Raw genomic sequence first — 16,742 nt, 5'->3', positions numbered from 1 at the left:
CCATACACCTATTTTTGAAATTAAAGCTACTCAGAGGGCTAAGGAGACCTTAAAAATTATATTTTCACCGGCCATTTCCCTCTGCACGTCCACATTTGCAACTGTGAAGTCCAAAAACACCAGCCGAGCCTTAATACCTGTAATTTCGCTCAAAAACAACATTCATTGCGTATTCCCGGCAAATTTCTTGCTAAACTCAATTCACCCGCTAAAAGAGGACATAGTGAGACCATAGAGAAGCCCTTCTCCTGAAACAAACAGTATTTCAACTGCTGTTGTGTAAATTCCTCCTCTATCTGAGATACAAACTGTTTTTACAAAAAAGCACTTCTGTTCTGTGCTGGTGCTTTTAAGCCATTTTATTTGAGTTATTAAGCTTAAAAAGCCATGGACACTCCTATTGCTCTGAATATCAAGCCCCTCAATGCTCCTCACCAGGAATTAGCATGGAAAGCCCTGGGAGACATGGATTATCAAATGCTGGACTGGTTCCTTATGGGCTCCAAATACAATATCCAGATGATGAATGAGTTGAAAGCCCAGCACCTGAGTGGGGCAGACATCTTGGGAATTTGGGACTCAAACTTGCCCATCTACAACCTCCCCCAGGTAAATCCTATGCCAGAGTTGGTCTACAGCTGCCAGGAATGCTATGACCCAAACCAAAGAGCTGTCATCAGCCCCACAGGCTCAGTCCTGTTCCATATCACCCCAGAGAGTATAAATGAGATGCTGCACTTCCATACTGCCAAGCAATTGACCCCCCTCTATATGCAGAATTTGATAAACAAAGGGAGCAAGCTGTCAGGTGACCAAATCATTAAGATTAATCAGCTGTTTGTAAGACCAGGCTCTGACACCATCAGAACTCCTCCTATTGGATATCAGTACTTGAATGAATTGGGCAGGATGTTAGTAGATTTGATCAGCTATGCCCTAGGATTCAGGGGGATGGAGGATGTGGATGATAGCATAATGGCAATGCTGTCTATATTCTCTCCTGGTAAACCCCCAGCTGTACATTATGACTATGCTACATACATTGCAGAGAAAATCCATGAGCAGTTTATGAACTTGAAGAGGGAAAGACTATTCAGGTATACCTCATATATATACCACCTATTCTTGTTCTATCAGCCAGCCACCTTCTCTTTTCCTTTGAAGCCACTCAATGCCCAGGGAAGTCCAAGGTCAGTTGTGTTCTGGACCTCTGTTTTTCACTGTTCATCTGTGTCACCTTACACATACAATGAGTTCATTGATTTATTCATTTATCCAGCCATGACAGTATTGCATGGTACTCCTCCTCCTAGACTAACTGATGACATGAGGAGAATTCTCCATTTGAATAAGTCCTACAGCATTGGTAATTGGTACTTCTACCAAAACCACACAGTCATCAGGATATATGGCTGTGAGTTGAACCCTTTTAGGTTGCCAAGGTATGTCCCCATGAGGCTTTTTGCCTTGGAATATTTCAGACAGTTTGGGAACTCAGACTACCTCCATTTTCAGAGCAAGAACAAGAAGTCACAGTTAAAAGTAAGGAGCCAGCTGGGTCCTTTCCTATATAACAGAAAAGAGGAGGGGTGGAAAGAGGCAGACAGTATCCTGGAGGGCCTCAAACTGCAAACCAGCTTTGAATGGATACCCTATGACCCCAATCATTTTGTCTCCCTCAGGAGGATAAAATATAAATTGGGTAGCTATGCACACAAGAGACAACCTGAGATTGAAAAGTATGCCAATGCATCAAGTTGGGAAGAGGGTACCCTAGAGGAGGAAATTACTAATGAAGAGCTACTTGAGAGAGAGGCTAGAAATATGCAAAAGGAAGCTGACTTGGAAACTTGTGGACAGGTGCCCCTCTCCTACAAAAAGCAGCTTGGAGCAGCTACTACATCATCAACAGCACAACAGCAAACTGCCGAGAAAGCACCACAGACAGCCAGCAAAGATAAAGGGAAGCAGGTGGAGCAGCCACCTCCATTGACAGAAGAACAAGTGGATACATTGCTACAGCAGCAAGAAGAGATGGAGCAGCAGGAACAAGGGCAGCAACAAGAAGAGGTACAATATAGTGAACAACAGCCCTTGCAGCAAGAAAAAGTGATTGATGCTCCAAGCTCCACTGAGCAACAGGCTCAGACAATAGTGCCTCCTAGGGCAGATACTACTGTTGATACCTCGATCCTCCAAACCCCACAAAAGGAAGACTTAACCAGGAAAAGAGATAGAGAGACTCCCCTGACTTCATCCATCAATCGGGGAGAGAAAAGACAAAGACTAAATGACTTTCCAGAGGATGACATAGCAGTGAGGCAAGCAATGGGCATGGGCCCACCCAGTGGAGAAGTTTCAGCCAGTTCATTCCAGCATGAACATGATAGAGCTATAGGAGGAGAGGTCAGCTCCTCCAGCCAGCACAGAGAAGGACAGTCAAGCATCAAACAGCAATTTATTGACATTAAGAGGAGGAGTGATCCTATTAAAGTACAGCTGTACAATCATTTGCTGAACCTGGCTCCTACCAATCAGCAAAGACTCATGTCTTCCTTTGATGTAAGTGAAGGCAAGATGATCATGAGTCACTTCATGCCCACAACTCTGCATCCTCAATCTACCTCGGATTACCTAAGAACCAACATGGAGGTTCTGGCTAAAGACATACACCCTATGGATAAAATCGAACTGCATAAACAAACTGGTGAAATGGTGTATGCCTCCTTGGCAGATGAAACATTGGAGAACTACAAGTTGAAGAGCAGCCTTGATAACACAGCCTCTCAGCTGGAATTGGAGAGAGCATCATCACAAGCCAAGGACAACAGGATCAAGTCCTTGGAAGATGTAATTATAGAAATAGGACATGATCCTAAAGATGTTAAAGGTATCCAAGAACTCTTGAAGCTAAGGGATGCAGACATGGCGGCCTTAAGAAAGAAAATCAAGCTCCCAGCTACCATCCATCCGCAAACAGACGAGGTTGCCCAGCAAAGGCAGGAAAAGGATGCCACAGATATAATGATATCCCTGTACAAAGAGCTAGTTCGGACTCAAGATAAACTTGGAGAATCAGAAGCTGCAAAGGCAGCACTACAAACAGCATTAAAGCAAAAAGAAGAGGGCCAACCCTCCCAGCCTCCTCCTGTGATAATCAACCTTGAGGAAGTCCCTCCAACAACTACTCCTCCTCCTCAGCAGACAGGAACTACAGCACCATCTACAGCAACAACTACGCCAACAACAGAGCAGACTCCTACTCTGGATATGCAGAAGCTGCAAGCTGAGATCCAAGTTCTTGAATCCCAAATGAAAGAGCTTGATGAAGTCAAAAGGTCTTTGACTAAGGTGAATGAAAAATTTGACAAAAGCAAGCAGAATGAGGCAGCAAAGGAAAGAGAGGTAAAAGCTCTAAAAAAGAGAATAGCTGAACTAGAAAAAGAGCTTGCACTAGAAAAAGTAACAGCAGAACTAAAAGCAGTCCTCTGGGGTAACATTGGTCGGTCCATCACCAATCAGTGGCAGTACATTGAGACTATGGATGAGCAAATAGTACTCATTACCAAGGCAAACAGGGAAATACAGAGAGCTAGAGCAAGCCTTGGCCACATGCCAGATGCTGCCAGCAGAATGATCAATATTTTGAATAACAAAACTAGCTCTCAACTGGCTACCATGGGAATTACTAACAGGACTGAAACAATTTCAGTAGCTAAAAGAGTCCTGACACTGAGAAACCTAGTTGGAACGCTGGAGAGGAGAACACAGGATATGCAGACCGAGATCAACAAATTCCTGGACAGATTTGTGGCATTACAAAACAGAGGCCTCCCCAGCATATTAAGCAGTGTAGGAAGGCTGCTTACCCTGGAAAATTACATCAAAAGGGTCGATGCCCATGCTGCAGCACAAATAGCAAAACAGCCCAGTACCTCAGCAGAAACAGGGCCAGCATCAGGGCAGAATTTGTATGATAGGGTGGATAACCTGTTTTTTATTATGAATGAAATTGATCACCTGTTTGATACACCACCAAATTTCTTTAAGTATACAGAAGCAGATGAAACTTTGGAGGCAATCATAAGACACCAATTGCCCACACAGGAAGTATGGAGGAATTTGACACAGGTAATCTTATCAGGCCAGAACCTGTAGTGTTAGTTTTCTCCAGTTTATGAACAGTCATGCACAGGCAGAATTTTGGTGGATGAATCCACAAGGAAAAGACAGATGCTGAGCCGACTCAGCAGGGCTATTTACTCTCCACAGCAGCAATCACCATCACAAGGTAGCAGACCCAAAATACAGCGCACAAGCCATAAAGTCGGGCTCTCCAGCATTTAATCAAAGTATCTCAACCGACTCAGCAGCTCTCAAAGGCTAAAATATCTTCTGACAGAACATCAAGACGCCTTTATTTTGTATTCAATGCTGTAATAAATTTCTGATAATAATATCTCAAAAGTTGGTGAGAACATTAAGTCTGAGATAACTTAGAACTCAGATATTTTTGTAAAATCGTATGTATATATTCGCCCCTCACTGAAGCTTAAGGTTTGGTGATTTTCCTTTTGGAAATCTCACTTGCTGTAAAATTCTCAGAGAAATAATACAAAGGGAGAATGGAATTTCCAAAGCTTGGTGTACCTTGATGCGTTGTGATGAATGGTGAATGTTGCAGGATTCCAGAGTGTTTCATAAAACAATAAGTCTTTCTTAAATCTCTGTATTACATGTTTTCGAGTCTTTTGTTCTCTTTTGTTGTTTAAATGTTTTACACTTAATAGCAAAGTAGAAGAATAGTTCCAGGATTTAATCACTGATTACCCTGAACTCAATCTAAGCTATTATCCATGTTTTCTTCAGATACAGTAAAAGAAGTGTAATTCTTAGTTGCTGCACTTTAAAAACTATATCTTTTACAGTGATAGATATTCCCAGGGATTCAGGTTTGCCCCTGAGACATCTATCCATTTCTCATAACTAGTTTGGTGGAAATACTTAAACACTCTGGTGAAAATTCTGAAATGCTTTCACTGCTTGTTTTACCTGTTCCTGTTATAAATCAAAAATTTGTTCTATGAAATATCCAAATGGCCCTGTAAGTTTCACCAATTCACCTCAAGGTTTCTAGACACCTAGTGCTATAGACTCCATTGCCCAATGATCTTTGACTCTTTGAATACTACATCACAAGACCTGAAAGAAACTCTTCAACCAAAACACAAACAAAACCTGTGCATCATACCTAGCCTAAAACCCTATCATAAACAGATACAAATCATAAAGAGAGAGCCCTCTCTGATCACAGTTTGGCTAGAAACAGTGATCAAAAGATTGGTTAGTGGTTACCCCGACCGTATTCCCTTGGGAGTCATAGGGAACAACCTGGGTGATAACAGAAGCCATTGAAATTGAGAGGAGGCCCAATAACCTTAATAGAGACGAGGGTTGGAAAATCAGCAGTTGTTGGATTCCAGCCCTTTCCTCTTAGTCCCTTCCCTTTCTTGTCTCTTTTTCCTCTTTTCCGTTTTTCTCCCCCTGAGGTTTGCTTATTTTTTTTTGTTTTTTTTTTACAAGAACAAAAGAAATGAAAAATAATTAATATTGGAATACATTAATTTATTTAATCAAATTACATTTATAACTACTACCTATGAAATAAAAAATAGACAACTATAATCTATGAAATAATAAAATAAAAAATAATTAAAATACATTCAAATTTAATTCATAATTAATCAATTTTTTTTTAATTTTAATTTTCTTAATTTCATTTATACCAAGATAATTTATTTATAACTAAATAATATATCTATTTAACATTATTTGACTTCAATAATTTAATATTATTTCTATTACATTTAATTCATTTGACTTAATTATTGTTTTATTTAAATAGTAGTTGTTGTTGTTTTTTTTTTACTTATAAGGGTCATGTTGGTTATTTATCTATAATTATAATATATATAATTATAAATAAACTTATGACATAAACAAATCTCATTTATACCAAGATTATTAATTTATAACTAAATAATATATCTATTTAATATTATTCGACTTAAATAATTTAATATTATTTCTATTTCGTTTAGTTCATTTGACTTAATTATTATTTTATTTGAATAATAATTTTTTTTTTACTTATAATGGTCATGTTGATGATTTATAATTATATACTATATTTGATTTATTATTTTATCATTAATTAATAATAAATAATAATAATTTGTCCCATTTTCCTATCGAGTAAAAAATAGCCGTTTTTTAGTTGTTTCCATATAGCTGTTAAAAGTTAGCCGTTTTTTAGCTGTTGCATGGTCCCGACTCCCTATTTAACTTGGAGCTATGATCTGATTGTTCATCTTCTCTTAATGATGAATCACACTAGTTGGTTCGAAACGTGTCGACCTAATTTTACTAATGTGATTTCTTCTGAAAATGTCTTCGAATAATAAATTATGTTTTTATTTCTTCAATTAACTCATTAAAATTTCCTATTATCATTAGATCATCAACATATAAAGAAATCAAAGTAATATGACTATTTTCATCCTTCTTCATATAAAGGTTTGGATCACCTTGACTTTTAATAAAATCTTTTTGAAAGAAGAAGGTATCAATTTTCATGTATGGCTACTTAGGTTCTTGTTTAAGTTCATATAATTCCTTTTTAAACATACAAATAAGGTGTTCTTGGACCTACTTTTCATACCCGATACTACACACACAAACCTCTAACAGTGGGTGGTGGGTGGTAGTAAGGTCATGTGACAGCCATGTGGCCTCCACATCACCCTACAATTCATTAAGGAGGGGGATCACCCCCAAGTCTAGGTCATGCCTCCCAAGGTCATCACTACCACTGTGTTCATATTTAAACAAGGAAAAGAGGCAGTGAGTAGTGTGAGGGCTCCACTTGGCGTGGTACACATTGGGTTCCTCCGTTCAAGTGAGGTAGGCAATGATGACCTCAATCTTCAAGAAATAGTGGAAAGGGAGGGAATCAACCTGCAAAATATGGTAGAACAATGGAGAAAGAAGGGTATGGATGCAATTCTGGTTGAGCAGGTGGATAAGATCCAATACCCTTACGTAATGGGGGAGGATGCAAAACTTCATGGGCTGAAGCGATCACATGGGAAAATTAGGGAGATGGGTATCAAGGTTTCAAAATCCCAAATCCCCTCATTACCGAAGCAAACCAGAAGTAAATGGGGAAGGAAGTCGAACAATGTGGCCCTTGAGGATCTTCGTCCATTGCTAATAAAATTAGGTAAGATGAGAGCTCTAAGCTCTCCCCCTAATCCCCTTAGTCAAATATGAAAATTATAACCTAGAATGCAAGAGGCATGAATAGCCTCAAGAAACAAATACTGTTGAAGAAGAAGATTAAAATGGAAAACTAGATTTGATGTTCTTACAAGAAATGAAGTGTACAATAGATAAGATTAAGGAAGTCGATAGGAAGTTAGGTAGAAGTCTTAGTTACTTAGATGTTGAAGTTCAAAGTAGTGCAGGAGGACTTGTCACATGGTGGAATCAACAAGTAATGCACCTACTAGTTGTAGAAGCCACTAGAATTTTCCTCTCTTTGGAGATGCCAATAATAAGTGTTCATGGGTCCATTATATTTACAAATTTCTATGTATCGCAGAGGACTAATGACTAACTAGGCTTCATTCAGGCCTTGAAGGACCTTAGGGGAAGAAAGCATAATCTCTCTTGGATTATGGGCGGGGGTGGGGGGGGGGGGGGAATTTTAATATGTTCACCTCATTGGAAGAAAAGAAGGGTGGTTTGAGACAAATAGATAGAGGCTCTAAGACCTTTAAGAGTGTTAATGGGGAGGAAATTTTGACAAATATAGAGACAAGTAATGGAATTTTTACCTGGAGTAATAAATGAGGAGGGGGGCATCAAGTAGCCTCTAGATTAGACAAATTCCTAATTTCTGAGGATCTGCTACTGTAAGTGTTGGACATAGAGGCAAATTCCCTCCCCTGTAGGGGGTATGACCATTGGTTGTTGGTGTTAACAATTGAAATGTTAGGAAATCCTAAAAATAGACCATTCAAATTCGAGGCCTTTGGATAGATCATCGGTTCTTTATGGGGAACATAAAGAAATGGTGGAAGGATCCTCCCCCAATCTGGGGCACCAACACGTTTAAAATGAAGGCTAGGCTGATATATATTAAAACCCAACTAAGGCATTGGAATAAAACATATTTCAGTAACATCTTCCAAGCAAAAAAAGAATTGGAGTTTAAGATGGAAGGATTACAAAAATTGTTGATGGAAAAGGGGTATATAGAGGTGAGAAGTAAGGAGGAATTGGAGTTGTCGAATAAATGGGAGGAAAGATGCTTACAAGAGGAAATATTATGGAAACATAAATCGAGAATCTTGTGGCTCCAGGAAGTAGAAAAGAATACTAAATTATTTCATAGGTATACAATCGAGCACAAAAACTCAAATAGAATTCTCATGATTAGGGATGTATCTAGTCAATCTTAAGAAGCTCACCAGGACATCGAGGAGGTGTTGTGCAACACTTTTAGAAGATAACAGAGGAGCCCCTGATTGATAGATCAAAATTCATCCAAAAGATTGTTAGGCATATTCCAAGACTAATTACAAAGGAGCATAATCAAAATCTAAATAAACCTATCTCCACGGAGGAAGTTGCTTAGGATGTCCAAGAGATGCCTAATGGTAAGGCACCTAGCCCAGATGGTTGTACCATTGATTTTTTTAAATCCTTTTGGGAAGTGATAAACAAGTTGTTTTTGAAATTGTGGAAGACTATCATGACTCAACCACTATCCTTAAATCTCTAAACTCCCTAAGTTAGTTAAACTCCCTAAGTTAGTTAAGTGGTTAGTGAATTACTTTAAATGGTTAACTGTTTTGAATTTTATATGGTTTCTATCTCCAAAACAAATGCATTTCAAGCTAATGAAATGTTACATGGTGCTAATTATTATTCTAAAAATGTTTATCCAAATGAATTTTAATTTTTATTCATATCTTTTTCATTTTTTTCTTTTTCCTACTTTTTTAACACCCCATATAATAGGTTTTATAATGCACATTTAAATTTATTTTGAATGAGACTTCTTTTTCTTATTATTGGCTTGATTTATTTCTAAACTCTATCATAGGGAAACATAGGCAAAGTCATCTACCCTATAAGTTGGAGAACCACATTGACCTCTATCAAGGAGGTGCTCTTCCAAATGTGTCATTTCATAAGACTACCATGATTCTCATCTCACATGATATTCATCTAGAATTTGAGATTGAGATGGATTCTTATAAACATGCCATATGGGTGGTATTAATTAAATGTTCAAGATCCATCACCAACATATGTATATATTGGTTTAAGTAGTGAACATTCACTACAATATTTACTCAAGAAATAAACTATTGTTCACAATGATAATAAGCACCTTGAAATTCCACAAACATAGAATAGCATTATGATGTATGTTACGTGAAGTCAATCACTTATTTGTTAGTATAAATTAAACATCATGATTAATTACCAAAAGGAAAGCACAAATAATGACACTGATGTCCTATCATGGTGACTATCAATTGAATTGATGATGGTTTTGCAATTTAACACTATGGTTTAAATGTTTTCAAATAAGCTTAATTGTGTCTATACTTTATATGCATATACAAATTCTATGGAATTTTATGATAACAACAAAACATGAATAACTATAAGACAACCTAGAAAAAAAAAAAACATTTTGTTAAAGTTGAATTCTGTTTGTGCTACTTCAAGATTTCACATATTACCACTATTGCATGAGGAACACCATTCTCAAAAATATCAAACATGGTCAATGGGGTCTAGCATGGGTGGTTAAAGTAGTGTGTGATTTTCCTTTGTATCTAAGTTTGATTACCTATGAAGTACATGCTTGTTTCTCATGGCTAATTTTCCTCCACGAGGAACCACTTCATATGGATGGAGATCAATGCACTTTCTGGTAAATTTGGAAAAATATATCATCCCTAACCATGATCAATTAGATTTTTTTTCTCATTTACAAGTTATATGTTAAATTTACATTCTTGGTGAATAAATTTCAAACAAATAAAATATTAGGAAACTTTGGGGTGGAGAAGAATACCATACTATAAATATATTTCTTATTTTCATAGATGACACAAATTGTAACCACATTTTTCAAATATTGTTTTCCCTGAATAACATTTAATTCAATAATTTAAAAATGGTGAAAATTTCTTGGAGTTTTATTAATGAGAAAACCCTGGGGATTAATTTTAATATATTTATAGGATGTTTGTTGACCATTAATAGGGATAATGACTATCTTATCTTAGTTGTGGATCACTTCAATGAAATTATCATGATGATACCATATAAAAAAAATACTTTTAGTCCATTATGTATAAAAATATACTTTTAATGCATTACGTCAAATACTTATTCTATGATAAGGTGTGGATGTATTTTTGTTTACCATTAATAACTGTAACATGATTATGAGAGTAGATGACACAACTAGATTTCACCAACATTGTTGTCATTAAATAACACCAATAAGAAGAAGTGTATCACATGTGAGAAATACCATTACACCAAATACTAATAATAAAAAATATAAGAAAGAAAAAAAAAATGGTTTGAAGAACTTGCTCCACAAGTAGGAATGACTTAAAAGTCTTAAAAACGTGGACAAATCCATGTTCAAAACGGTATTTAAATGTGTAATTATATTTTATTTTTACTAATAGAAGGATGATACGAGTTAAGGGGAACACCCTATCGATTTAGATGAAAGAGGGATACTAAATCCGTAACTTGTACTCCAAATTGATTCAATGGGTAGTGAGGATTTATTACACTAATTAAAATACTAAACATGGCAATGATCTATTTGAGGTCTTATGTAATAAAAATCTATTTATAAGAAATATCAAATGATTAAAAATAAATATTATTGTTGAAAATATGAATTGATATACAAAATATCTAATCATAAACTTACTTTTATACATCACTCTCCTAATAGATCCTTGCCTCTAAATCTTGAGGGAAAAAGAGTAGCTCATGCTATATGGGGTCCTTTTCCTACCTTTTTCAAATTTTCTTTGTGTATGACCAATTGCACTTAACTTTAATGGATAAGAGGTTTTAAGATGACCATCAGTAACGAGGACAAATAACTCAATATCATATTATATTGAAGATGCTTAATATGGTGATAAGAGTAAATATTTCTCAATGCACATACTAGGAATCATATGATTAGTAATTCCATCCCACATAAATGCAAAATATAGTTGTAACAAAGAAGATAAATTTTCTTATAGAGAATGTTCAAGTTGAAAAAGCTCAAACAATCCGATTCATGGCTTTCCTCAATGATTTCTACTTGCATTTCCACTCACAAATAGTCATGAAAAATGTGGATTTAGATTGTGATATGAAATATATATATAATATACACAATTATAATCCCCTTACTCTTGTTGCCAAAGATTTTTATTAACTATATCTATAAGGTCATCAGAATTATTGTTTCATAGTTAGCATCAACACAACAAATGGAGTGTTATCACCAAAAAATTGATCATCTAGCCCAGTTTCCGTATATGCGCACATCTTCCGTATATGCCCAGTTTCCGTATATGCGCAGTTTTTGTATATGCACACATCTTCCGTATATGCCCAATTTCCGTATATGCACAGTTTCCGTATATGCGCACATCTTCCGTATTTGCCCAGTTTCTGTATATGCACACATCTTCCGTATATGCCCAGTTTCCGTATATGCGCACATCTTCCGTATATGCCCAGTTTCCGTATATGCACACATCTTCCGTATATGCCCAGTTTCCGTATATGCGCACATCTTCCGTATATGCCCAGTTTCCGTATATGCGCACATCTTCCGTATATGCCCAGTTTCCGTATATGCACACATCTTCCATATATGCCCAATTTCCGTATATGCACACATCTTCCGTATATGCCCAGCAAGGATAATTTTAGGGGCGAATGTTCGCCCTTTGGCGAAATTAAGGGGTTTTAAATTTTTAGTAGGCGAATATTTTGTATCATAGTACATTTTTAAAAATCACCTCAAATAGCCCACCTTATTTTAAGGGAGAGGGTAAAAAGGGTAAATTTAGCCCTTGAAATTAAGACTTACAACCTTCCATTCTCCCATTTTCAAGAATAGGTTTTATTTAAGTGAATCCTATGGGCCAAATACCATATTTATAAAAGAGGTATGGTAAATTAATAAAAATATAAATAAATGACAGGTATGGTAAATAAATAAAACATTTTTTATATTTAGTCCATAAGTCACCTTATATACATGTAAGGGTGTAAACAAATAAAAATATAAGTAAAGTGGAGGTATGGTAAATAAATAAAACGTTTTTTATATTTACTCTATAAGTCACCTAATATACATGTAAGGGTGTAAACAAATAAAAATATAAGTAAAGTGGAGGTATGGTAAATAAATAAAACGTCTTTTTATACTTACTCAAAAGGTATGGTAAATAAATAAAAATATAAACTAGACGTATCGTAAATAAATAAAACCTCTTTTTATATTTAGTCCATAACCCTCGTTCTATTTATGAAGGCTCAAGAAAGAGGTCTTATTTAAGTGAATCCTATGGGCCAAATACCATATTTGTAAAAGAGGTATGGTAAATTAATAAAAATATAAATAAAATAGAGGTATGGTAAACAAATAAAACATTTTTTTATATTTACTCCATAAGTCATCTTATATTTAAGAACACTCAAAAAATGGGTTATATTTAGGTGAAACCTATGGCCAAAATACTATGGGACAAATACCATGGACTAGATTGTTATTAATACCATGCAAAAAACCATTATTAACCCTAATATTAGAATTAATAAAAACAAAAATGGCACATGGTATTGACCCATGGTATTCACCAAAATGGCACATGGTATTGACCCATGATATTCACCTGGAATGTAGCCTATTTAAATGGGGAAATTAAACCAGCATGTAGCCTATGCTAAGATTCACTAGGACTTTACAAAGTTTTATTATTTAGTGAAAGACTCGCCAAGATCTTACAAGATTTTATAATTGAGTAAAATATTCGCCATGCCTCGTCAGAGATTCGCCAAAAAATTATATATACATATTATATTATTGATAAAATCGCCTTCCATTTTTCCTATATACCATGGAGATTCGCCCATTTATTATATTTATAAATTTAGGGGGGGTTCTTAAAATTTTCCCTGATGCCCAGTTTCTGTATATGCACAGTTTCCGTATATGCACACATCTTCCGTATATGCCCAGTTTCCGTATATGCGCACATCTTTCGTATATGCCTAGTTTCCGTATATGCCCAGTTTTCGTATATGCACACATCTTCCGTATATACCCAGTTTCCGTATATGCACAGTTTCCGTATATGCGCACATCTTCCTTATATGCCCAGTTTCCGTATATGCACACATCTTCCGTATATGCCCAGTTTCCGTATATGCGCACATCTTCCGTATATGCCCAGTTTCCGTATATGCACACATCTTCCGTATATGCCCAGTTTCCTTATATGCACAGTTTTCGTATATGCACAGTTTCCGTATATGCACACATCTTCCGTATATGCCCAGTTTCCGTATATGCGCACATCTTCCGTATATGCCCAGTTTCCATATATGCGCAGTTTTTGTATATGCGCACATCTTCCGTATATGCCCAGTTTCTGTATATGTGCACATCCTCCGTATATGCCCAGTTTCCGTATATGCACACATCTTCCGTATATGCCCAGTTTTCGTATATGCGCACATCTTCCGTATATGCCCAATTTCCGTATTTGCACACACGTATATGCCCAGTTTCCGCACACATATATATGCCCAGTTTCCGTATATGCGCACATCTTCCGTATATGCCCAGTTTCCGTATATGCGCACATCTTCCGTATATGCTCAGTTTTCGTATATGCGCAGTTTTTGTATATGCACAGTTTCGGTATATGCACACATCTTCCGTATATGCCCAGTTTCCGTAAATGCGCACATCTTCCGTATATGCTCAGTTTCCGTATATGCGCACATCTTCCATATATGCCCAGTTTTCGTATATGCGCACATCTTCCGTATATGCCCAGTTTCCGTATATGCGCACATCTTCCGTATATGCCCAATTTCCATATATGTGCAGTTTTTGTATATGCGCACATCTTCCGTATATGCCCAGTTTCCGTATATGCCCAGTTTCTGTATATGCGCACATCTTCCGTATATGCCCAGTTTCTGTATATGCACACATCTTCCGTATATGCCCAGTTTCCGTATATGCGCACATCTTCCGTATATGCCCAGTTTCCGTATTTGCACACATCTTCCGTATATGCCCAGTTTCCGTATATGCACACATCTTCCGTATATGCCCAGTTTCCGTATATGCCTAGTTTCCGTATATGCGCACATCTTCCGTATATGCCCAGTTTCCGTATATGCACACATCTTCCGTATATGCGCACATCTTCCGTATATGCCCAGTTTCTGTATATGCGCAGTTTTTGTATATGCACACATCTTCCGTATATGCCCAGTTTCTGTATATGCACAGTTTCCGTATATGCACACATCTTCCGTATATGCCCAGTTTCCGTATATGCGCACATCTTTCGTATATGCCTAGTTTTCGTATATGCCCAGTTTCCGTATATGCACACATCTTCCGTATATACCCAGTTTCCGTATATGCACAGTTTCCGTATATGCGCACATCTTCCTTATATGCCCAGTTTCCGTATATGCACACATCTTCCGTATATGCCCAGTTTCCGTATATGCGCACGTCTTCCGTATATGCCCACTTTCCATATATGGACACATCTTCCGTATATGCCCAGTTTCCGTATATGCACAGTTTTTGTATATGCACACATCCTCCGTATATGCCCAGTTTCCGTATATGCGCACATCTTCCGAAGATGTGTACAAATTCCATTTACGGAAACTGGGCATATACGGAAGATGAGTTTCTTCCGTATATGCCCAGTTTCCGTATATGCGCACATCTTCCGTATATGCCCAGTTTCCGTATATGCGCACATCTTCCGGATATGCCTAGTTTTCGTATATGCGCACATCTTCCGTATATGTCCAGTTTCTGTATATGCCCAGTTTCCGTATATGCGCACATCTTCCGTATATGTCCAGTTTCCGTATATGCCCAGTTTCCGTATATGCGCACATCTTCCGTATATGCCCAGTTTCCGTATATGCGCACATCTTCCGTATATGCCCAGTTTCCATATATGCGCAGTTTTTGTATATACACACATCTTCCGTATATGCCCAGTTTTCGTATATGCACAGTTTCCGTATATGCACACATCTTCCGTATATGCCCAGTTTCCGTATATGCGTACATCTTCCGTATATGCCCAGTTTCTGTATATGCACACATCTTCCGTATATACCCAGTTTCCGTATATGCACAGTTTCCGTATATGCGCACATCTTCCTTATATGCCCAGTTTCCGTATATGCACACATCTTCCGTATATGCCCAGTTTCTGTATATGCGCACATCTTCCGTATATGCCCACTTTCCATATATGCACACATCTTCCGTATATGCCCAGTTTCCGTATATGCACAATTTTTGTATATGCACACATCCTCCGTATATGCCCAGTTTCCGTATATGCGCACATCTTCCGAAGATGTGTACAAATTCCATTTACGAAAACTGAGCATATACGGAAGATGTGTGCATATACGGAAACTGGGCATATACGGAAGATGTGCGCATATACGGAAACTGGGCATATACGGAAGATGTGCGCATTTACGGAAAATGGGCATATACGGAAGATGTGCGCATTTACAGAAACTGGGCATATACAGAAACGGTTCAATATGATTGATGCAGGGGGACACAAGGAAGATGAATAGAGAATATGGCAGAGAACAAAATAGATTTTTAATGGCGGGAGTTACATAACATAAAGGAATAAACAAAATTTGTGTTCTACCCCAATCCCAAGAGCCTCACATTGAAGTGGATGTCAGTTGTATAAAAATTATCAATAAGAGAGAGTTAACATTAGGGTTTTTGAAGAATAAGGAACTCAAGTTATTTTTCTATGTATTATGATTTAATCCAATTTGTTTAGTAGCAAGTATGCAATAGTATTCATCAAAATATAAACACCATCAAATTTTCATATGAGTTTTCACTAGTAACTACATACTAATTCTTCATTCTTCTGTGGTAACTAAATTATCTTTTCTCACCATTGGGTTTTCTTTGCTTGACCACATTGGGTTTACGAATCAAGAGAGAAAATGTATATGCTTATATTTTAGTTCAAAGAAAACGTGGAGTTCTCAGGTATTTTGTCAAAGCAATCATGCAACAGGAAAGGTAGGTTTAAGATCTGGATTCTTCCCACAACATGGATAAATAATTTCGATCACTACCACTCCAAAGTACCATAACCCAATACTCCAAAAGACACAACTCCTTTCATCAAATGAGGGGAAAAATACAAGTCTATACAGAAGTGCATAATAGTTTGTTCAGTGTTTGTGCCTTGGTATACAATATTTATATATTGATGAGAGATCGAATGGTGATCCGAGGGCCTTAGCGAGAGCCAGATCTATTTTAAAACGCTATATTTGTTTTTATCTGGTATGTTATCTGA

This window comes from Pinus tabuliformis, chromosome 1_1 (assembly GCF_031772625.1).
Source record: "Pinus tabuliformis cultivar Carrire ecotype Pingquan chromosome 1_1, CPIR1, whole genome shotgun sequence".
Classification (NCBI taxonomy): Eukaryota; Viridiplantae; Streptophyta; class Pinopsida; order Pinales; family Pinaceae; genus Pinus; species Pinus tabuliformis.
Note: the sequence above shows the minus strand (reverse complement) of the source record.